Genomic DNA, 25,654 nt, shown 5'->3' with positions numbered 1-25,654 from the left:
TTTTATATGTTGAGAAGGGTATTGAGGAGAAAAAAGTCTGTTTTTTTTTTTAGCTATGTGCTAGAAACTCAGACTGGTGTATACGTAGCAGAAATCAATATTGGTCTCAGCTTTGGGAAAAACACAAGAATGGCTTCTTGCCACCTTTTAGAGCTATACTCTCCAGATCAGCATTGTTTAATGGAAATATAATGGGAGTTACATATGTAATTTAAAAATTTTAATAGCCACTACAGCAAGAAAAACATGGTGAAATTAATGTAATATTATACTCCATATATCTGAAACATTTCAACATGTAATCAATATGGAAATACTTTACATTCTTAATAAAACTGTAGTGCCTTTAAACTCACGAATATTTTACATATGTCATATTTTCATGAGCTAAAGTGAAATGTCGACTTACAAAACAGTTTAATTTTGTGTCATGGAAAATGATTTTACACTGCTTCAGTTTTAAATCTAAACAAAATAAAATTTCACTTCCTAAGTCATGCTGGTCAATTTCAAATGTTTTGTGGCCACATAGGTCTATGACTCTCTTACTGGACAGCACATTTCCAGAATGTGAAAAAAGAATCTGTCTTTTCTCAAATCACTGAAACAATTTGGGGATGGTCAGTCTTCTTATTATAAAATCAAAAGAAAGGTTCTGGTACTTTTTTTATTTTAGCAGTCACCTTTAAATCTTTTTCCCTTAGAGTTGGAAAAGTCTGGGATTAGGTACCCCATTTATGATAAGGAGGTAGTTTTTCCCAGACAAGGGGATCTTTGGCTTCATTCTGGCAATCGGTGTCAATTATTTGCCTTTCCTGCTCTAGGAAAAGTTTCAGTCCTTGTAGATACATAGTTTGAAGTTAAGTTTGTCACCAAAATCCTATAGTGAATGTACTATTTTCTTCTTCTGTCAGTACTTATTGAAGTATCTAGGACATTTAAAGCAGTGCACAGGTCTCTTTCCAAAAAGTCTCATCACAGTGCACCACTATCTCAGAAACACTGTGACTTCTGAGTGTCTGCTTCGCATCTGCTTGCCCTTTCTCTCTCAGGGTCACAGGTTTTTGTCTCAAGTGACTTGGCTATAATTCTTGTCTGTGATTTGTTAGCAGTTTGCATTGCATTTTAGTGGACAGGGATTCTTAGAAATCCCCAGATAAGCCTCTACATGCAATAGCAATGAATCTCAGTAATTGCATTTTCCTGTATCTGAACTTAATTTATATATTAAGCCTCCTTTCTGCCAGATCCCACACATTTCATCTCAGTCAATTTAGGTCTAATATGCTCCACTTTTCTCTGGGGTTTCATCTTAAATTTCAAGGGGGCTGATATAGTGCCAATATTTGAAGGTGGGTTTGGGTTACCTGATCCTATACATAATTCATCACATGGGGAACTTGTGGCCTTGTTTTTAGGCCCTAGATTCTCATTCCTCTGTTTAGATGAGAATGTTGGCATTTTTCTTTGTCATTCTGGGTCCTACGAAAATCCATTGAGTATATTCATTTTAGACAAATGGAAAATTATTCTTTTTCCGGCACCCCCAATGTCCTGCTGAAGTCCAGTGGATACTGGGTAGGTAACTCATGCCCATCTACTCAGATACACTTCATATTCTTCTACCATGGGCCTATTTTATTTTGGGGTACACTAGGGAACAGGATCCATTTACTTCTACACTTGGACTTATTCAAATTTATCTTGTTGGCAGTGGTGGTAATGGAGATTGTGGTGTTTTTTTCACCATCTTCTTTCACGAATGCACACTTGTCTAGTACTCTCATTCTTTACCATACCTTCTTCATCAATCCTCAAAAATTTTTTTTTCTAGAGGTAGAGATGAAAATGATGGCTTAGGTGGTCCACTTTATTTTACAAATATTATTTTACATGCCCAGCTTTTGGATTTTGAAAATCCCAAGACCCACATCTTAACTATTTCCATATGATTATAAGAATGGGACAGTCACCCTCTTCTTTGGGGAGAGTGGGGCAGAGTTCAAGCTTAATAAAAAGTATGTTAGAGAAAAATATTGGTAAATATTTCAAAAAACATACCACCATGTAGAAATTAAGAGCTGACTTATTTTTAAAAAATAAAAGGATCCAACCAAAAACAAAGTTTGTATTTAGGTTAAAATTAAAACTCTAGAGCCTGTCTTTGTGGCATGAACCTGTAGTCCCAGGTACTTTGGAGGGTGAGGCAGGAGGACCACTTGAGTTCAGGAATTCCAGGCCAGCCTGGGAAACATAGGCCACATCTCAGTATAAAAAAGTGATAGGCCAATGTTTATCATGATTACATTGCTAAACTTTTTTTTTCCTTGAGAGATATGTTCTTATATATTTTACTCCCCCATAAAAGTAACTTAAACATCAAAAGAGGAAGAACAGTGATAGAGAATTTAGAATTTTCCTTAGGAAAATATATGATTTTCAGCCAAAAAATTTTCCCAAGTAGTCAGAAATTTAATTTTACTTTATTTAACATTATTTGCACCAATAGTCCAACACGAACTTACAAAAATTTAATGGTGAGGTGAATAAGATTAAAATAAATAATACATTGAAACTTGGATAATATTTCTTTATTGTACTGGTGATTTACCCCAGAGATGCTTAACCACTGAGCTACATCATCAGCCTTTTTTATTTTGAGACAGTCTCACTAAGTTGCTGAGTCTGGCTTAGAACTTAAGATTGTCCTGCCTCAGTGTCCCAGGTTGTTGGAATTACAGTTGTGTGCCACCACACCTAGATGGATTGTAATTTGATGCCAGTGTATGGAATGATGTTATCTCTTATCTTATAAATAATTGCAAAAATGTTGGTGCTGAATTAAGGAACAAATCATATAAAGACACTTCTGATATTCCAAAAAATGTATTCAAAGTAAGCAAAAAATATGCCAGACTTTTCTTATTCTCTTTCCAGGATTAATTGACAAGTCCTAAGATTTTCCATCAAGTTTTTGAAAATTAATGGGTATTTTTAGTGTAAATTTCAAAATATTCTTGGAAAGTAACTCATAACTACAGACCTTGATGACTTGATAGGTAATTTGCTTTGTTTTGTTTTTGTTCTAGGTGAGTTATTACATGACATCAGTCTAAATTGATATATACAACATCGAAATATCCATGTTTTCAAAAGGGATAATTCTCCTTTTGTTATATTGAGTTTTGCATACAAATTTGACACTTTGCTAAGACATTAAAATGCTTTAAGTATTTTAAAGATGCAACAAAAAGGGATTAATTTTATAATTGTACTTTTGTAATCTAATGTAATATTTTAAAGACACTATTCTACTTGAACACTAGGATGTTACAATTGATTTAGTAGCATTGATTTTTCAATAATATATACATGTCACTTTTAATGATAATTTCAGTAATGTATTCTTAGAGCTTTATCTTAGAAGAGGAAAAGTCTATTTTAGGCTCAAGGTTTCCTAGGTTCAGTCCATGGTGGGCAAAGTCCAAGTCCTTTGTTCTGAACCTGAGGATGATGCAGTACATCATGGCAGAAGGGCATGGGAGAGGGCAGTTCTTCAACTAATTGCAATCAGTGGGGGGAGGGGGGAATGAGCTCAAGAACATGAGAGTGAGAGCACAAGGAGATATAATCCTAAAGGGCACAACCCCAGTGACCTATTTTCTCCACTCACATTCCATTGACCTACAGTTCCCACCCAGTAATCCTTTCAATTATTCCATCAAATGGACTCTCATAATCTAATCATTTCACCTCTGAACATTTTTACTTTGCCTAACACATGAGCTTTTCAGTGGACACTTCATATCCAGCCATAACAAGTTTTTAATCATTTTTCATTTATAATTTTATACTTTATTTTTACTTTCATGCTACTCTAGGTATTTCTACATGGTTTTATAACATGCTGTTATCCAGATGTGCTAGAATTTATTGAAATATTCTTCTAATATTAGACATTTAGAATATTTTGATTTCTTTGTTAGACTGAATAACCTGCTTGACCGTTTTTATGTGTGTGTGTGCATGTGTTTTCTTTGGCCAACTTGCAGGATTCAACATAATTAAGTCAAAGGATATTCAAATTTTTAAAAAAGATCTTTATATATGTCAAAAAAAATGTTTAACAAAATTGTTTTACCAATTTACATTACCCTGCAAGAAGAAATTAGGTCATCTAAATTGGGACATAAAACTGTGAAACAATAAATATTTCTATTTTATAAACCGTGTGCAACAAAAATCCTGCATTTTAGATATTAAAATTTAAAGATAAGAACAATTTTGGCATGTTTTCAAAGTAATACTTTGGCTAAGGATATATCTTAGTGGTAGAGCCCTAGCCTATCACTCAGGAAGCCCTGGGTTTGATCCCAGCACCATAAACACACATATACACACACACATGAATAATAATAATACTGACTTCATAAACTAAAGCATAACAATAGAATTTTTATATACTAGAAAGCTGTCATTTTGGATTGAAGACATATTTTGTGTCTGCTGCATATAAGTATTTTATATATATTTTATACATACATACAAAATGTATTTCTATATATATTATAGATATAGCTATGTATAGGCATACAATTATTTCTGCATTTTTATTAGATATATTTATTTTATATTCAGTTTGTGCTGAACTGCATTGTTTGATTACAACCTAAGTCATATGGAAGAAGTACATGAGTGTATTGTGAATAATATATTCTTGATGTCTAGATTCTCTGAGAAAGAAAGATGTAGAAAGAAAAGATAAAAGTGTGTATAGATACGTGTGTGCATACTACTTGAAATGAAGGTTGTTGTTGTTCACCATAAACAATTATAGATACTACATAGACATTTGAACTTCCTAAGAAATATTACAATATTTTTTTCTAAACCCTCAAATTTTATTTTATACATCAGGAAAACAGTGTTATATTTTTATTTTATAGTTCCTTAATAAGGGGATTTCAATAATTTGTACATTACTTTTATTTAACAATATTTTCTATTATTAAATTAACTTTGACTTTCATATACATTTTAAAAGCAGTCTACTAATTAGTTTAATATTGTTTTGTATGAGTTTTAGTCAAAACATGATTAGTTATACCAGTAGTTTATCTCCCAAATCATCTTAAACTTAATTTTCTTCATAGTTATATAAAATTGGGATCCTTAATATTTGTGGAAAGTAATAATGATTGTTATATTTTCTAGTTTTTTCTAAAAGCCTTAGTTTTTGCAGTGGTGCAGTTTTGAGATGAAAAGTTATAAACTTACCTTCCATCCTCTTTAGTAGTCTTTGCATCTGGCCATAAGAAGCATCTGAAACCTCTAATCGAAATCAAAGGTTACACCACAGGGGTGCAATATCTCTAATTTGTCTTGGAATGGTGCAGTACCTTCCCTTGACTGCTGTGATTAAATTCATTCTAGTTTGTTCAGTTAATGAGAATAGCACATCTTAACCCATGGAAGATATTCTCTCTTTATAGCCTCATGACTCTCAGCAGATTAGCATCATTATCAGGGAATAATATTTAGTAAATGAATGCATGTGAGTGGCAGTAGTCTAGGATATCGTACACATCAATTCATAAGAGCATAATTCTTGACCTTCAGCATATGACTTTCCAAACTCTAAGATTTTTTCAGGTATGTATATAGATGCAGCTAAATATATCCCATGAAACTAAAGGGCAAACTGAAATTTAGGGCCAACTGAAAGAATTTGTTCTTGACACTCAGATGGAGATAAATATAGTCAACATTCTGAAAAAATGCAAAGCCAGTAATAGTAGATACATTATCTCCTGTTGGGTGAGTTCAATGCGTATTTATATAGTTTCTGTACTTGTGATTCTGATGTGGTGAGTTATTTGAAAGAATGTTTCCTTATTGGTTGTATAGAGATAGTGTATTCTGTGGTAATGCACTGAAGATAACAAGTTTATGAAATATGGGTTCCAAATTGTGTTGGCAAAGTTTAGATATGTGTAGGGTGGAACATAGTTCAGGAGATAATTAACCAAGCTCTGGTATTACATCAATGTGGTTCAAATTGTGGCAACCTCATCTGTGACTTTTAAGACTTTATGAAGCTGCCTGAATTTTCCTTTAGGTTCTTCATCTGTAAAATGAATGTCGATAAACTTTGCTTTCATGAAAAATTTGGGTGAGTTTTAAATAATAATGATGTATATAAAATATGTGCAATATAATGAGGCCAAAATAAAAGGTAGTTGTTTATATTACTTTAATTATTTAATGTACTTAAAGTTCCTGAATTGCTCATTTAATTAATTATATATTTTAATTACTTCACTGTCACTAGACATTTCTCCATTGCTTTCTATCTCACCTGATTGGAAATTATCTTATTGAATATGTCTGGAATTGTTACTGCACCTGCTATATTCCCTGGGTAGAGTATCTGTAAAGGTTGAACCACTAAAGATAGTTTGTTCAACTGAGCCACTTTTCTATAACCCTCTGCCATCTCCTAGACCAAGAATCTCATACCTTATTCTAGCCTTGTCTCTCTCCTTTCAGTGCCATGAATGTAATACCTTCTTTTATTCTGCCTGGATATTTTTTATAGGATTGCTGTAGTCAGCAACTGCAAAAAGATGGTCAAGGCAGTGGATGAAAATACAGATTGGAAGAGATTCCAAGAACAGGAAGATATCTAGGCAAGTGAGCAATTACTTAGAAAGAAACTCAGAAGGAGATAAGTATAGCCTCTAGCAGCTAAGGGAACACAAAATCAGGGCTGAAAGCAAGGAATGATTATTCATCATTAAATATTCAATATTGGGGATTCCAGTAGCAGATAATAGAGAAGCAACCATGAGTACTGGATTCAGAATTAGACTTCTAGAACCATTGATGAAGCAACAAGAGATGTTGGAAAAGAAATATGACTGTTAGTATTAAGGTATCAAGCTGAGTTACATTCATCCATCCAGTGGTGATTCTGTTGTAGGGACAAACGAGGCAAGGCACCGAAGATAGCAGGAAACAGTTTTATTTGGGTGCAGCTAGGTTCAGAGGGCACAGCTTTTGCTGTAATCAATTAATCCCCTGAACCCCAAGTTCAGGGAGTTTCAGAGTTTTATACCCAGCATGTAAGGGGAGGGGCTCAGAAGTTCACAGTCTGCAGAAGTTCACATAAAAGCATCTTTTTCTTTCACTGTTTTAGGCAAGTTAACTCTTCAAGGACAACACCTGAGAAGGAGAGAGCTTCTTCTTCTCTTTCTTTCCTCCCCCTGCCAGCTGTTACCACAGAGCCCAATTGTAACTTATCTTAAAAATGTAGACATCTTTGTGAAGCCCCAGCTCAAGGACAGAGGCCTTGTTTGCACATTTCTTCAAAGTACTATATTGGATATGTTTGTGAAAAACTAGTAAGGGGGTGTCCAGCACCTGGAGTGCTGGTATCTTCTTGGCCAGTGGCCAAGTAAATAGGGCGACATGAAAATAGGAAGTTTATCTACATTGAACTTTTCTCAGAGACTCTTTTGCTGACAGCCCTAAAATCAGCCATGGTGAGGCGGGCTTTTCTGTGGAGAAAGGGGGTGCCACTTCAATTCAACCAACCTCTGCTGATCACATGCTCAGTTGGCCAGGTGTCGCGACTTCTTGCCCGCAAGGAAGACGCAACACTCAGGATCTTCTTTCAGTAGTTTATTTCAGGCCCTTGATAGTTCTTCTTCTCCCTCTCGGATGCCCCTCCCAGCCTTAATATAGCATCTCAAGCCCCAATGCAAAGCAGCCACGTGGAGCTTTCTCATAGGGTGATGAAAAGTCATGCGCCAACTCTCCCAAATAAGGAGTTGTTTGTCACAGACCACAGCGGAGCCAGCGCCATCTTGTAATGGCGACCATAATTTGCATAAACGGCAGAAGCGGCTCACCACAGCCAGGTACTGAAGAACCAGCAAGTGCTGGAATTAGAGTAGTTAACATGACAGTCAACGTCTTTACCTCCTTTGTGAAACTTCATTTAAAGACATCATTCAAGTGTCCCCATCTTAGAAGAATGAAGGTGGATCGCAAAGATTAATACCAGAGAGTGGGCTGCTGAACCAGTAGCAATATTTTCTTGTCCTCAATTTATGTATATAGAGGATCCTGAACTTTAGGTTTTTCTCAGTCTTGGGATAAGGCTGGACTTGGAGTAAGGGATAGTAGGGGAAGTGGGAATGGCAAGTTGAAGTAACTTTGTATGTAATGGTTAAAGAACAACAGGCAAGGAGTATGTAGATCACAATTGAAAAACCAAAACTCTTGAGACTGATGGGTTTCTAAAATAAAAGATATTACACAAAAAAAGGCAGATTCTGGGAAAGTTTCCACAATCAATAAAAGTTCCCAGAATCAAGCATAGATAGCAGTTTGAAAAATGTACATCAGAACTAGTACTGGGAGTATTTTTATAATAAAAATTGGAGCAAACTATACTGGATTTTGGTAAGAGGGGTGGGATAATATGAAGAAGAGAAAACTTTGGGATAGGAGGGAAGTCCATATAGAGGAGTGATTGTTGATTCTGGATAGATTCTGAATAAACAGTTCAGAATGTTTATTCATAAACAGGGCACTGGTGGCCCTGTTGCGTGGCATGATGGTGATAGGACTGAAGTCAAGGCTTCAACATACATTCAAGAATGTGAAAGGATATTTTGTTGGTTTGACTAGCAGCTGTTAATTGAATAATTTCTCTTAATTCATCCCTGCTTCCTTGTTTGGCCCTTCTAATTAATTTTGGACATCTCAGAATTTATCTTTTATCATGACCAGAACCTTATTTCTTCTCTTTTTTTTCTCTTCTTTATTAGATATGCTGTGTTTATTTCAAGTGCCGCTGTAAAGTACCTACAGAAAAGTAATATTAGAAATATTATGAAAAGGGATAAATTTTAAGAGAATTAATATAAGACATAATGGAAGCCATTTTCTAACAACATATTTAGTTTGCAATAAGCTAGTATCATATTAACTCTAGAATGGTGATTTTGACAAGGAGATTCCATAGGCAAAGAAAAAAAAATACTGGAAAGGTACCAGTTAGAATCAGGAATTATGTTTTAAAAGTGCACAAGAAAGGCAATTACCAGTATCCAAATAAGAAATGGCAGTAGTAGAAAACTTATATTTCAGTGTATTTAAAATTTAAAAAATAAGTTATAAAATTGATGCTCTCTGGTTAAAAATGAGTTTTGAGATTAAAATTAAAGCAAGATATATGAAATGTAACAGCAACCTTCTAAGCAAAATGACTCTGTTTTTTTTTCAGATTCCCCTTGCTTCTTTAATTGGAATGATGGAGATAGTGTTGATAGGTTCACATGCCAGTACACTCAGTTAATTTGCATATGAACTACATTCCTTCATTCTTTACAACAGAATGTTTACTAAGAGTATTATGCTGGAAGACATTTACTATTAAGACTTCATGCAAAAAAACTCTGTGGGTTTTTTTCCCATTAGGGCATACCTTGGAGGCAGGAAGGTTTGCACTCCAGAAAACTGCATGCACACTTGCTATTTGTTCTTTGAGCTTAGTAAATTGTTTCCTACATTTTAATTTTCAGGATGACTGTGAAATGTAGGATTTAAAATTCAACTGTATACATAATATCAGTAAATTAGGGATTACCCAGGCTGATATTGACCATCCTTTATTTTTTCTATTCAAATTGATTTTGAACAATCACTACAGTGCAAAATTCCATTCAACTGTCTGTGGTTGGAATACAAAATTTTTGATTAATCCTAATACAAGTGCCATTTACAGAGAGTATTTTTATACATATGGCTGTCCAAATGCTTAAATATCTCTATGCTAATAATAGCATCATTGCAAATAGTAAGAAACCATTTTGGAATGTATTAAGGGGCATTCAGAGAAATATGGGAACTTCTTACTCACTAAATGCTGACCCAAATTTGTTCTGTTTCCCTGTGAGAATGACAAATTTTGAGTTTAGTATGGTATATCAGTTAGGGTCAAGTTAACAGGTGAAAAACCATTCTAGTTATTTTAACAGAAAAATTAATTTAACATGACAAATTAAGATTTTTTTTTAATTGAACACAAAGTAGTTACCACTCCTGGGTCTGGGTAAAAAGAGAAAAGATTATGATTACTAAATAGAAATTTGCGGGAGGTACTTTACAGAGCTTGGACTCAAAGAAGTAGGGAACACTACCTGGCTGTTACTGGTGTCTCTTGAGATAACAGGAAAGGCTCCCATGAGACTGAGTCCCAGAACTCTCCAGCCAGGTGGCACTGGTGTTTCTCTGGCAGGTATGCAATGAAACTGGTTCTGTAACTGTTGAAAAACAAAACTCAAACTGGATCAATAGATGTTACTAAAAAGAAATGCCACTGCAGCATGAAGGAGCAAGTCTGGAGTTCTGCTAATACGGTCAGTAAGTCCACAGAAAATGAGTGGGAATGAGTAAGTCCTTAGAAGCAAGTGGAAATAAGTCCTTTTCCTCTCCTCCAGTCCTGCAGTCTCCCTGTAGTGCTTCCTATTGCCAGATTCTAACAGGTAGTCAGTTTGCAAAGCAGAAATAGAGTTTGAGGTGTCTAAGCCTCAGCATCACAGCTAGAGTATAAAAGGGTAGGTGGGTATGATTCTGAGGGGAAAAACGTCTCATCTCAGCAAAAATGCCAATACTTCTCTGCTGAGAAATCTGGAAAAGAAAATAATTATTGAATATTTTCACTGAATTATAAGGATAAAATATGGATAAGAACAACATTTAAGGTAAAGCAATAAGAAAATGTTTTATATAAACATATTTTATAGTGTTATTTAACAATAATTAAATTGAATATTTTCATTAAAGTGAATTTTTAATATCTCCTTCATGATTACAAAATTATTTTGCTCTCTTGAGAAAGTATTTTTGAAAGATGTGAATTATTACCTAACACTTAGTAATTGTTGTTTACCATTGAATATTTGGACATTGTAAAACTGACAGTATAACATAATTATTCCTGAGACTGTTAAAGATCTGCTCTACTGACAATAAATTACTTTTATTATTTTCTCAAGAACACTAGTACAAATATTGAACCCTAAATTGTTTTAAAGATATTGCCTTAACATTTTAAAAATATATAACATATTCATAAATGGACTTAAGAGTAATAATTTTGTTCTCTCTGCAAAACCAAACTGGTTCAGAATGGTTTAAGAACTATTTGCAATGTATCTTAAAAATATTCGAAAGCCAAGATAAAGCAAGTGGGCTAAAATTCCTTTTGCTTCAATTGTATTATTTAGAAGTAACTTCAAAGAAGAAGAATTTTAGTAAATGTTCAGATTATCTAAAAGGCTCTTTCCTCACATACAGTTCAAAGAGGTAGACTGCTACTGGCATCTACCATTCCTAGTTGTATTTATTCTGATATGTTTTGCCAATTTTCTTCATGGTTTGTGCTTTATACCCATTTGTATTCATAAGTAATTCACTCTAAAAACTTAAGCTGTTTTAAAGAAATAATTGTATAAAATTATCAGATTTCAATATTGAATGAAATCTTACTCTATTTAGTTGAACCAGTTTAACTAGAATTATACCATAGACCCAGCATTTTTGCATTAGAAGGTTACATATGAATGGGAAAAAATGAACATTTAGAAAGAAATTAAAAGACTATGTAATATGTATTACCTCATGGCTGTATACAGTGTTCTTGGGGACACAAGGAAGAAAAGATATTTTACTTGCCTGGAGACAGATTGGGGTTGGAACTGATTTTAACTATTTCCTTGAAAATAAAAAAAAAAAAAGAATTTTCCTTTCAACATGGATACAACCAAGCATTCAAATCCATCTTTTCCAGCCATTTAACAGTTTCTATAAGCAATGTGTTAGATGTTAATATTACTGAGCTGAAAAAGACATGTATTTCCTTTACTGGAACTTCCAGCCTATTGGCTAATTAGAAAAAAAATGCTAGGTAGTGGGAAATCATAAACCAATTGTGTTCAGGAACTAGTGAATAGTTTGGTATGACTGAGGTATAGAATTTGGAGGAATTGGCACTTGGCAAGTAATTAAAGAGAAGGCAGAAAAGACAACTATGGATAGAATGTGGATAGATGATATGTCTATTGAGATAAACATTTTTTTTTTAAATAGAAAGGTATATTTAGATTTTTGTTCTTCACTTTAGACATTTTTGTGAAGTGAGATGTGTATGGGGAGATTACCAGTGGGAGGTCAATTATGAGGCCAATATCTGTTCAAAAGGGAAAAGAGGAATGAATGCTTAAACAAAGACAGTGGCTGTTGGGATATATGCAGAACATTGTGAAATTCTTTATTTCAGTAGTCGGTGTGGAAATGAAATTTTCTCAGAGTTAAATGACAAGATGACATGGCAATTTTGTAGAGGAAACGGGAATAGGGCTAAAGTTCCTGATTTTCAGTTAAATATTCCTTTCATGGTGTCATGCCTCTTGCACAGCCTGTTAAAATGGGAGAGATCATCCATATTAGGAATTAACCTTCCCAAAATAAAGCAAAATGAAAAAACTGAACTTAATTATATCATTCTTTCTAAATGTAGAATACGTATCAATTTATAGTAAATTAAGATATATTAGAGGCCAAAGTAATTGCTGTTCATTCATTCACTAATTGTTGAATGAACCAACTCTAGTTGTTAAGAACCAACATTAATGTAGGTGGATATTCATGATGATCTTCACATGGGATTTGCGTAAAATGAGAAACAAAGTGATAATAATTTGTGGGTGCAGCAGAGTTTTCTAACCTTTTATGAAGCTGAAAGTCAAAACTTTAGTGAATCAGGAACACAAGCTGTGATGAGGGTCAAGAGTCTATATGTAAATTATGACCCTGCCTCCCCTAATGTTTTTTATCACCACAGGTTTCCCTGAGGACTAAATGTGTCTGACACCATCCCTGGCATTAATGCACACCATCTATACCTGAATACCCTCTGCTTTTCAAATTGTTACTGAAAGGAAAATAGTAGACTTTTAGTTATTCCTCTAGCTGCAAAATATATAGGAAGGTTAATTATAAGATTTGCAGGAATGAAGAGACCTGATGCACAAGGATATCATGACATAAGCAAAAGATTTAGGAGTTCATGTTTATGTGAATGAAAATATTGCATTTATTCTGCCCTGCCTCAGAATAAATGCAATATTTTCTTTCACTATTGGAGATTAAAAGTAGCTTCTCATATTATATCATTTAAAAATCTTAAGTTTCTATCATATAATCAAACAAGTGGTATAGTAACTTACAACTTTATTAGAAAATTTCTAAAGTAATTAATAAAGATCCAATGTTTGTTTTGCTAAGCAACTACAAGGGAACCATAATATGTTCTATAATGTCATTTTGGTAATTTATTGACTGAATGGATTCTAATAGTAATCAAAATTTCCATAAAGTGACAGTCATGGATACTAATATTCTGAGCTGAAGTCAAAGATTCATTTAAGCACTTTAACATTTCATTATCAAAAACATAATCCAAACAATCTAATACTTAAAGCCTATTGTTAAAGTGATTTATTTCTTTATCATTTTAGTGTATTGTTACTAACTGTGCTACAAATTTCAATGCTTAATTATATTGAACCTAAACTTACTTTAATTATATCACATTCATTAAGCATCTTATTTAAATTATGAACAGCAAATGATAGTTTTCTTTAAAGTACATTCACCAATCAGTTAAAATAAACTCACATAGGAAAAGGTCATTTTGGAAGTTTTTTTTTTTCTTTTTTTTTTTTTTCTATGTGGGTCATATATTCCATTTCAAACTAGCCCCAATTTCAGAGTGTTATGGATGAAAACAAGCCCAGAAAAGAAAGGTAGTAAGTTGAAAACACATTTCAAGTCCTGAATAATAGGCAGAACACTACTACTTATTGATTGGTCTTCAAAGACAGTGGGAGTCAGACAACATTCCTGAGAACATTTGTAAATAGGTATAAACATCTTTAAAAATAAACTGATTTTTAACCGATACATTAAAAACAGAAGCATCATATGTACTTATGGATATCAAATGATGTTTGTTATGTGTACATATTGTGTTATGTTTAAATCAGAATAAATGTCTATTTTTTTCAATCACTTATCTTTTCTTTATAGTTAAATCATTCAGAATACTTTAACTTTTTTGAAGTCAAAATAATTGGAAAATTTTTATGTATATCAAGTGAGAAGTGCAAGGTATGATAATTATCTTGCAATTTGAAGTATAGTCCTGCTAAAAATGTCCCATTTAAAATACTAAGAGTGATCCATGGAGAAATACTGAATCTACTTAAAGAAGAAATAGGAGAGATGCAACTTAGAATTCAGGTCTTTGCTGTCCCCAGTAGATATTTCTCTATATTCAGGTAATACACACTAGCTATTAACCAAGATAAAAGAACAGTAAATTACTATGGAGAATTGGATTAAAGGACAAAAGTATAGTACAACAGAGAGCTAAGGGGTGGGGAATGGATGATGGTTTTTGGACAGAAATAGACTAAGTATGGAAGCAAGGGGAGGAAGTTGATTTCTTAGTAAATTCCCATCAGTACTTCCCAGCATCACTGGTACTATGCTGTACCCCATTACTATGTATCCAGTGTCCTCAAGTAGAAATCTAATGCCCTCACTATCAGAATTGCAGTGGGTTATCTGTTTTTCAGATTAGGTTTTCCTAATGCTCATCTGGAAGGAAAATTTGCATGCAAGTGATTTATTAACAAAATGTTCCCAGGGATAACAATTAAGCAAACAAACAAAAAAAAGTAGAATAGGAGTGAGGAAGAAGTCACACAAGGGGCAATTACAGGTGAAGTCCCAGCCTTAGGCTGGTTCTGTGGGAATAAGCTGTGTCCAAACTATGCTTCAGAATTTGTTGTAACTTGAAGTATGGGAGCTGGGCTTTGGTATTCCCATATTAGTCAGTCATCAGCTTAAGACTATCCTGAGTTCACATCAACACCAAGGCCCTCCCACATGGCTGCTCTTTTGGGAAAGCAGCTTTCACAGGCTGAAGACAGTCATCCAAAGCAATGCAGTTGCAGATTTTGGAAAAGTAAAGCTCACAAAAGCTGGGGAATAGGCATACAGAAATGTTACTGGAATTTAGTGGATCAGGGTGGAAGCATCTGCATTTTTTGTTATAATCTCCAAACTGCTAACTTGCACAAGATTATACTGACCCAAAGTTTTAGCAGTTATCTGAAGAATTAATTTTAAAATATCTTTAAATATACTACTGATAAAATTGTAGGAGGAAAGTATTTAATATAAATCAAACAAATTCAGAATTACGGCATTGTTAAAGATTCTAACTGTTCAAATTGGGTAGTGTTCCTGCTTCTTAATTTTACATTTTTTTTTTATGTGACCAAATAGTTTTCCAAAGAGTGTATTTAAACACATGTGTAGAAGAAATCAAAATGATGGCCATGGGACTCTCAGGTAAAGGATATTTAAAATTTTTAGTTTCTCAGTCAAACATAACAGTTCATATGATTTTCCTGAAATCTGAACCAAGAATGTCAGAAATAATGCAGAAAAAGATTTCTGACAGTAGTTTTCTACTTTCTACTGACTATAGTGCCCTCTTAAGACTGAATCTGCATCAGAACTATTGCTAGAGGGGAAAGGTAAGCTGTGACTACCATATATCATATTTATCTACTGGAATCCCCTTGTATTTGTCTTAGTTGAAGCTTTGTGGCATATGTGTGTATTTTAACTATTTGATTTTAATTGGCAATGTTATTGATTGTAAATCATTTTGACAGAAACTACCTTTTATCTTAAAGTTTAAATGTACCTAGAGGCTACTAAGGTAGCCTGTGTTCAATTAAAACATTAAAGTAATAGTGTAAGTAGTTGAAATGTGCCCAATTTGTTACAAATTAGTTTCCCCTATGGTACTACACACTCAGAAAAATGGATGCAGCTGAAAGTAGATGGACTGTTCAACAGCTGCAAACTCTGAATATTTATTGAGCATTCCCTATGTACATTCCCTAGTTGTAGTAGGGGATAAAAAATATTCAATATCTTCCAGCCAATGATCTACTAAGGAAATGTGCATGCGCCCCCCCCCTACACACACACTTTAATTCAAGCCAGATAATGAAGATAATTCCCAAATCAAAAACATGAACATATTACTGAGGGAACACAAGTGCAGGGGAGACTAATCTTTTCTTGAGTTGATGAAGGAATGATAAGGCAGGAGGGAAATAAGAAATAGTTCATTGAAACACTGTCTAGAAGTATTAATGGAGAGGAAGAGCTTTAAAGATAAAGCACAAAAGTGGAAAATTCAGGTGAAAAGGAAGAACCAGTGGCAATTGCATTTGGAATAATTACTACCATCATTTGGGACTACAATCATTGTTGTACCACATGAACTGAATTGGACAGTGATGAAGGCTTGCAAATTGTAGGGTGAGAAGGTCATTTTAGAGTTTATTCTAATTGACATTTTAAATCTAGTATCAATAGGAATTAGCACTGGTAGATTCAATGATGAAAATAGAACAAGTTGAAGGTAACATGTTGCATGGCTGAAAAATCTAAAGGATGATGGAGTCACTGGATACATTTAGAAGTATTAATAAGGTGAAAAACCATGAAGGGAAGGTAATGAGTTCTATTTGGAATATGCTCTTTTTGATATTTTGATGTAATTTCAAAGTGTATGGATTGTTGGGATGTCCAACAATTTTTGGCAAATGTATGACTATATCTGAGGACAGAGGTCAATGTGTAAGTTTGATAGGAATGGCAGTGAGAGGGTAACATAGGCAAGATACCAAAGTTAAAGATAATTTTGGAGTAATCAAGATAGAATTTAAGCCACAAAAGTGTGAATGAGTTGACAAAAGGATATTGTATACAGTCAAAAGGAGTAAAAGACCCAGAGTCAAGTTCCAAGCTTTGAGAAAAATTCACACTTGAAATATGTGCTAAAAAGAGAAGCCAACAAAGAATACAGGATAGTAACAGTAAATTGTAAAGTAAATGTGACCCCATAAAGGAAATAGTTTTTAAGAAGTAGATGACTACATTGGCCAAAGAAAGTGATTAATCAAAATTCAATTAGGGATTAAGAAAAAGGCCATTTGGATTTCTGGTTGCTTTGATTAGTTTTAAAAGAAAAAAAATGATTTTGAGTGGTAGACCATAACCTATAAATTCATTCACACATTCATTCATTCATTCACTATGTCATTCATTCAAGAGTCATTAAACCATTCTTTAGTGCCTGCCCTTGGGTGTAGCACGGGATTAAAGTGAGATTAGAAGTACATAAACTGGAAGACACAACCAAAAACTTTTCTCCTCTGAGAAGAATGAAAGGGAGCAGAAAATCTACATGGATAATTTTTGAGGAAGTTTCTGATAGTGGGTTGAAAGTATCCTAAAATTTTAGCAGTGTGTGTTAGAAGGAAAGGAGGAAATCCAAACCAGACATAATAGGATCCTGGGAAATTCAAGTGTAGATACGAGGAGATTGAATTCTGGGAGACAGGGTAGTCTATTAATAGAAATAATAAGTCAGGGAACCAGGAACAGATTCAGTAAAGTGAGGGAAGTATCAAGGTCTCAGTGAAGAAGACTGATTCAGAGCACAGTGTGTCTTCCAAAAAGATCCTAGGATACTTTTCTGGTTTTATATTGCTATATAAAAATACCCCTAATTTAATGCTTAAAATAATAGTTCTTTTATATCATGATTTTAAAAATATCTATTGGTTCTTTTTAGTTATACATGATAGTAGAATCCATTTTTATATGCTTATAAAAGCACAGAATATATCTTATTCTAGTCAAATCAGCAGAATTCAGCAGGATTCACCTCTATGTGGTTGGTGTCAATTGACATTACTTGGTGGTATTTAGCTAGTGGATAGGCTGGTTTCAAGTGGGCAAGACAGCTTCACACTAGTGTAGATTGCCTTGTGGGAATGGCTGGAAGTTTTAGTTTTTTAGGGACTGTCAACCACAGTGGTAACACAAGATTTCTCCAGCGTGGTGGTTTCAGGGTATTCAGTTTTCACACATGGAAGTTTAGGGCTCCAAGTATTCTAAGAAACCCATGCAGAAGCCAATGTTTACTTATAATGAAGACCCTAGCATTACATTTGTTGCATTCTGCTGGTCAGACAAGTCACAAATATCAGTCCAGCTACAAGGATAGAAGTGGATGCTGTCCCTTGATGGAAGAATGTTCATTGAATTTTGTGGCCAACTCAAGTCCATCAGAGTTGCTGTAAATAATTTCTTCCTGCTATTATAGTTCTCACAGGCATTAAGTGATCTTGCAGGAGGAGAGCATGTCAGTGACTCTAGCTAGTAAGGACCAAAGAAGGCAGGGGCTGGCACAATCAAGCTTAGGGAGGAGGATTTGTACTATCAGGAAGAGAGCTACCACTTGGCAGGATAGAATTGATGGTAGACAGGAGTTATTTCTTGAGCTTTAGCAGTCTTATTAAGGAAATCAGTGCCTGTGTGAATATATTGGAATGTTGATCCTATGATTTCTTCTAGCAGTTTCACTGTTTCAGGTCTTATACCTAGGCCATTGATTCATTTTAAATTGATTTTTGTTCAGGGTTAGAGATAAAGATCTAATTTCATTCTTCTACATATGGATATACAGTTTTCCCAGAATCATTTGTTAAAAAGGTTATATTTTCTCTAGCATATTTTTGACACTTTTGCCAAGGATCAAATATATCTGTAAATTTGTCTGTATCTTCTATTCTATTCCATTGGTCTTCATGTCTTTTTTCTTTCCATTACCATGTTGTTTTTATTACTGTGGCTCTGTAGTATGTTCTTGGCTATTCTGGATCTTTTATTTTTCCAAATTAATTTTAGGACTATTTTTTTCCTTAGATATGTGAAGAACTTCATTAGTATTTTGATGGAGATTGCATTGAATCTATAGATCATTTCTGGTAATATGGTCATTTTGACAATGTTAATTCTGTCTATTCAAGAATAAGCCAGATTCAGAAAGTCAAAGGTCAAATATTTTCTCCCTTGTGTGTAAGGTATATATAGAGAGAGAATAAAAGAAGGGAATTAAAATGGGATATCATAAAAATAGAAGGGTGACCAGTAGAGTAGAAGTAGCAGATTGAGAAGGAGGGTGGAATTTGAAGGGGAGGGCATCAGGAAGAACTGGGGTATGAAATCTACCAAATTATGCTATGTCCATGTATGAACATACTACTGTGTGTGTGTGTGTGTGTGTGTGTGTATAATTAGAGTGCACTGACTAAAATAACAGTAATGAATAGATAACAATAACAGAAGAAAGATCAATAAAGTGGAGCAAGTGGATCAGTGGAGGGAGGAGGGGAGGAAAAGGGAATTTATTGGGAAAGACACTGAACAAAGTATGTTATCTTCATGTATTAATATGGCATAATGAATCCCATTACTGTGTATAATCTTAATGTACAAATAAAATATTAGTTAAAAAAAGAACACAAAATAACAACTTACTTTGGTATCTTGCTTCCTGTGAAAATGAACTTGGTTGTAATTTTCTACTCTCGGCAGTGAGTAGATGATGATTTAAGAAATAGACAAATGAAGCATGTACCTGCTCTTTTACAAAACAGTGTTAGAAGACATGTTTTGTGATGTTTTTCATTGTTATTAATGTGAAAATTGGCTGTGACTGCTGCTGGAAATGAAGAATGACTAAGGCCTTGCAACTCAAACAGTGCTCTACTGTTCAGCAGCAGCAGCTGAGATTTTGTTATAAATGCAGATTTTCAGACCCTATCCCACATGTAGAATCAATCATAGTCTGCAGTTTAACCAGCATCCTCAGATGTCTCTGAGGATGCAATTGGGGAAATTATATCTAAGGAATATTTAATTATTCTGATCACCACAACAGATTCAGGTTATATTCCTCTTGATATATTGTTTATAGCATTCAAATATTTTGTATTTATTCCAAAATTTCCATAGATGATATAATTTATTTTATTAATATAAATTCAGGAAACACTTCAATGATGTAACTATTTCATAGGAAAGACCAATAAAAAAGGTTTGATAATTTGTCCTACTGGTAAACAATTATATTTTCCTCCAACAACATTGCCTAAATCAGGTTAAAAAGATTAAGTCTGTGGGATATTAATAGGTAGTATGTAAAAAAGGATTTCATGGTCACATCTTTTCAAAATACTGATTATTTGTGCTACACCTTTACATTAGGAATTCTCAAAGGACGCTTAGAATTTGCACCATATTCTAAAATTCTTTGAGTACTGAGCATATTTTTAAGCAAAATACTCCTTAGGATATTTCTCCTTGGAGTATGGCTTTAAAATGCTTCCCTAGACTAAGAAAGTAGCATAAAACATTGTGTTGCCTCAAGTTTCTGCATGTCAGAGGACACAGAGCTTGGATCTGAACTTAATTCCTATAGCTTTCTTTAGTCTTATGTTTGCCATATAGTCTTATTCTGATTTCCTTTTTGGTTTTTTATTTCATGAACATCATGTGTTATATTTGTGCCTTTTATTCTTACTTTTCATTGTAAGGATTTTAAAGCTTTTCATCACTGTGATGAAAATACCTGACAAGACCAACTTAGAAGGTGAAGAATTTATTTTGGGCTCACACTTTCATAGGTCTCAGTACATGGTGGGCTGAAACCATGACTTTGAGCCTGAAGTAAAGCAGAATAACATGGCAAAAGGGCAGCTACAGAGGAAAGCTGCTCAGTTCATAGTGAACAGGAAACAGAATAGTGGGGAAGGGGCCTCAAGAAAAATGCACCCTTCTAGGGTATGACCCTTGTATCCACCTCTTCCATACATGCCCCACCTGACTATAGTTACCACCCAATTTGTCCATTGAACTGGGATGAACTAATTAGGTAACAGCTGTCACAATCTAATTATTTAACTTTCTACATTAACAAAGGAGTTTTTAGGGACACTTCAAATATAGACCTCAAATCTGTTGTGAAGTTTGGGAATCACAGATCATAACTAGACAAAATAATTGCAATAATCACTGACATTTACTGTGTACATAACTGTGTACTGGACTTTCTTCAAAGTGCCTTATGTGCATTAATGAGTCCACATAACAATTTTGTTGTGGTTCGTACCTTTGTTACCTCCATTCATCTGATGGAAAAACTAAGGTTCAGTAAAGTTAGAGGACTATTGCAAGATCACAGTGCTAGTAAGTAAAGACACACATGTAATTCACACTGTTTTTCTTCCTTTTAGTCTAAGATTTGAATGTAGGCTGGCTCATTAGGGCTCATTTCCTTTAAAAACTGGAACAAGACAGGGATGTCCTCTTTCACCACTTCTATTCAACATCGTACTTGAAACCATAACCAGAGCAATTAGACAAAAGAAATAAATTAAAGGGATACGATTAGGAAAGGAAGAGCTCCAAGTATCCATTTGCCAATGACATAATTATATATTTAGAAGACTCCCCTCAAAAAACTCCACCAGAAAGCTTCTACAACTAATAAATGAAGTCATCAAAGTAGCAGATTATAAAATTAATATCCATAAATCAATTGTATTCCTGTACACCAAGGATTTATCAGCTAAAAGAGAAATTAGGAAAACTATTCCACTCACAAAAGCCTCAAAAAATAAAATGCTTGGGAATCAATCTAACAAAAGAGGTGAAAACTACAATGAAAACTACAGAACATGGAAAGGAATTGACGAAGATCTTAGAAGAAAGGTGCCATAAACATACAATGGAGAAAAGATAGCCTCTTCAACATATAGTACTGGGAAAACTGGAAATCCATATGTAGCAAAATGAAATTAAACCCTATTTCTCACCCTGTACAAAATTCAAAGTGGATCAAAGACCTAGGCATTAGACCAGAGACCATACATTTACTGGAAGAAAATGTAGGCCCAACACTCCATCATGTCGGTTTAGGAACTGACTTCCTCAACAAGACTCCTAAAATGCAAAAAGTAGAATCAAGAAGCAATAAATGGGATGGTATCAAACTAAAAAGCTTCTTCACAGCAAAGGAACAAGAGTGTGAAGAGAGAGTCTACAGAATGGGAGACAATCTTTGCCACCTGCACCTCAGTGCATTAATCTCCAGGATATGCAAAGAACTTACAAAACTAACACAAATAAATAAATAAATCCATGACTTTTTTATTCAGTTATATATATTTGTTTTAAGTAAATTTTCTATTGGGACAATACATATTTAAACTTGATGAATTTTCACAGTAAAAACGTGTTTTTTTTTTTTAACTTATAAGTGTTCTTTTTGCACTTTCAAGTTTATATTAAAACACTTGGTCAGTGTATACATATAGCAAATTTTAAAGCAATCACTTTTAAGGGTTTTGAATAACACTTGTTCTCCATTTGTAAACTAATATAACACTTGAAGTATTTCACATAACATCTATAAATTCAGTAAATAGCTCTTTTCTTTTTAAGGACTGTATTTCAATTGTCTGATAAAACTTCTCAAGCAATATCAAGAAGCTGAAGAAAAATTTCATGGAACAGTGTTATGTTATAAAACGACGTTAACAACCTTAATGCAAAAGTCAGTTTGTTCTCTATCACTGAAAATCTGGAAAACTCAAAAAGATAGGGATAATCTGCGCTGATTTCTAAACTTACTTATTCTGTGGATTGCATAAGCAAACTGGTGACTCCTGTGTACTTCTTAAAGAATACTGTTTTCAAATGCTTAATATAAAATGTATAAAATTACAAAAAGAAAACATGCTGAAATTTAATTTAATTATTAAATAAATTTTAGAATGTTAATAGATGTGATTCTTCTTAAATGCATTAACAATGTGTAAGACAGTTTAAAAGCCATTGACTCTTCTAAATGATGAGTGTAAGCAATATATTGAGACAGTTGTAACAGATGTCATGTAATATAAAGTATCTGTAATTGTTATTTTTGACAAATTTTCAAGTATTGCTAATAATATCTAACTGCATAAAAATCACACAAAAGAATGATAAATTTCTAATACAGATTATTAAAAATAAAGATGAACTTTTTTTTTTTTCTTATCCAAGTTCATGGGTTACCTGATTCAGGTCATGGACTAATCCTTCCCTTGTCTCCATGGATTGCAGAAGTTCCTTTTTTTTTAATTTGATAACAACTATATAACCTATTATGATTTCATTTCTATCTCTATTTTGGGAAACTCAAGGATAAGTGTTTGCTAATTTGTTGAAGCTATTCTTACGTTCTACATTTTTATTATGTTTGCATCTTTTCTCTTCGCCATCTTTAGAATTTAGTCATAGAATACATGAATGTGAGTGCTGAGAGTGTCCTTAGAGATTAGCCAGTGTAACCTACTTCATTTTCATGTAAGGAATGAATGCTCAAACATTTGCATTTGTATGCTAAAGGTTACACAATCAGTGGCAGAGCCGAGCCTAGAATAAAATTTCTCAAAATATAGTCCACTGTATACCTGCATCAGAATTACCAGGAAACATGTAGTTTTTTTTAATAAGTCCATCCAGATGTTTTTGATACGTATAAAAATCTAAGAAAGAGAGGCCTAAGTGGAGACTGCCTACCTTCAAGGTTGATTCTGTCACGTGGAATGCTGCCTGCCATAGATGATAGATAGATATTTTCATATGTAAGTTCATATATATATATATATATATATATATATATATATATATATATAAAAGTTGCCTCCTCTGTGGCCAGAGGTGAAGACTGGCATTAGATGAATTTTGGCACACTGAGGATCAAATCAGATATTTAGAAACAGCTGCAAATAAAAAATTTTAATAAAAAGTGTAAGGTATGATATTGCTTGTGTCCTGAGTTGTCTTCACTAACCCCTGAGTCCTGTCGCAGGTGGGCTACATGGTATGCAGACCTGTTGAATCAAATCCTGGATTTTATTTCTGAATATGTCCTCTAAGGAATCCTCTTAATAAATATATTTATTAAGAAAAGTATGCAGGGAGGTCTAGATGTGTGTCACTCATACTTCTGTGCATGCTATCTTTTTATGAGACACTTGTGTTCTTGCACTTTGTGTCTTTCCTGGAAAATAGTAGGGGAGGTTCAATATGGATTCAGATTTGTATCATGTGTCTAAAAGAGCAAATGCTTCATAATGAACTGATATAGTCCAGGGATGAAGAAGCTAAGAAAGATTACTCCTTAAGAAAGATTGCTCAAGCCTCACTTTAGAAGACAGGTACAGAACAATCGAGACAAAAACCGAAAGGGCATTTGCAATGAGAAAACAGCGTGTTTCATCCCACAGTTTTCCATTAAGCCTGTGTCTGTGGGTTGGGCTTCATAGGAGCTTCTGTAACTCCTTCCATCTCTCCAGCCCTCCTTGGCCCCTTTTTCTTGTCTGACCCTCTGTGAGTTGGAATTTCTGTGGGTTTGAACTAAAGCGCAGCTGCCATTGTCAGGGTGAGGAGCAAGGAGGCAAGAAGGTGGTGGCCTCATTGTGGTGGCTGCAGACTTGGAGCACTGGGGAAGAGGAAGCCTTGAATCATCCCCCAGCTTTGAAGTTGCTTCACTCAACTTTTATCATTTCAAGAACTGCAGTGAAAGCAAGTTTGTCATTATCCACCCACCCCCTTTTTCCCCCCCGCTGGAGTGCAGCAAATACCAGAGGCATCAGAGACAAAATTCAGCATAGCAATAAATTAACAGGGCTCTCACTACAGAGGAAAATAAGACAACAAGTAGGAAGTAAATGGCTGAAAGGGTTTTCTCAAGCAGCATAAATCAAAAAGGGCAGAATGCACAAAAGAAGAATATACACCAGAAAGATACAAAGGAAACATGTGGGCCCCATGGAGGGGCCTCTGAAACCGTCTTAAGAATATACAAAGACCAAAGAAAGAATTGGTGATCTGAAGGAGTCTTGGTGGGGGGAGTAATAAAAATTCAAAGAAGAAAGGGGACATTAAAAGATACTCAGCTCCCACATGAGGCCACAACACCAAAAAGCCCTGTCTTTTTGCCAAGACTTTGAAAACATAAAAAGCTCAAAATGTGTTGTCATTAGGAATCGAATTAAAGTTCCAGAAGCCTTTAAGATACACATGCTTTTAAATATCATGATAAATTATGCATCTATGACAGAGATTGGGATGCTTTGGCCTTCAAGTAATCAATAATTTAAAAACCATGAACATGAATCTAATCCAAATGGGAGTTTCAAAGTTGGATTCTGAAAGGATTCTTACCATTGACAAGATAGATATGCCCAGAGAACTATGTCCCTTCTATCACAAAGCAAAAGGGGTAGCTTTCACATGCATTCATACACAGAGCACTGAGATATTTCAGCTGAACATAAATAGATGAATTATTCATAGTTTTGCAAAACTTGTCCTCTTTTTAATTCCACCAAAACTCTAGAACAGCCTCAGCTCCATGATGACATCTCATAGATGATTTCCATTTCTTGGAACAAAGCCAGTGTGAAAGTGAGGCCAGCTTGCTGAAGAGAGGAACAAGGAACCCTAGCAACATCCAGGATATGACCAGATTATTTTTTTCTAACACTTTGATGTGTCAATATATAGAAAATATATATATATATAT

The 25,654-nt window shown here is 34.2% G+C and overlaps 1 protein-coding gene and 1 long non-coding RNA gene across 6 annotated transcripts in view; both read left to right on the top strand.

Annotated features, from left to right (window-relative positions):
* LOC125614152 (dystrophin-like) overlaps positions 1-25,654 on the top strand; it is a 753,869-nt gene that overhangs the window by 716,361 nt on the left and 11,854 nt on the right. The gene's annotated exons all lie outside the window — the stretch shown is intronic.
* On the top strand, positions 7,471-9,137 carry LOC125614153. The gene is made up of 2 exons (XR_007344798.1): positions 7,471-7,625; positions 7,923-9,137. It is a non-coding gene; the product is annotated as an uncharacterized LOC125614153 (long non-coding RNA).

This window comes from Marmota marmota, unplaced genomic scaffold, assembly GCF_001458135.2.
Source record: "Marmota marmota marmota unplaced genomic scaffold, marMar, whole genome shotgun sequence".
NCBI lineage: Eukaryota > Metazoa > Chordata > Mammalia > Rodentia > Sciuridae > Marmota > Marmota marmota.
The sequence above is the reverse complement of the archived record's forward strand: the minus strand, read 5'-3'. Positions and strand labels throughout refer to the sequence as shown.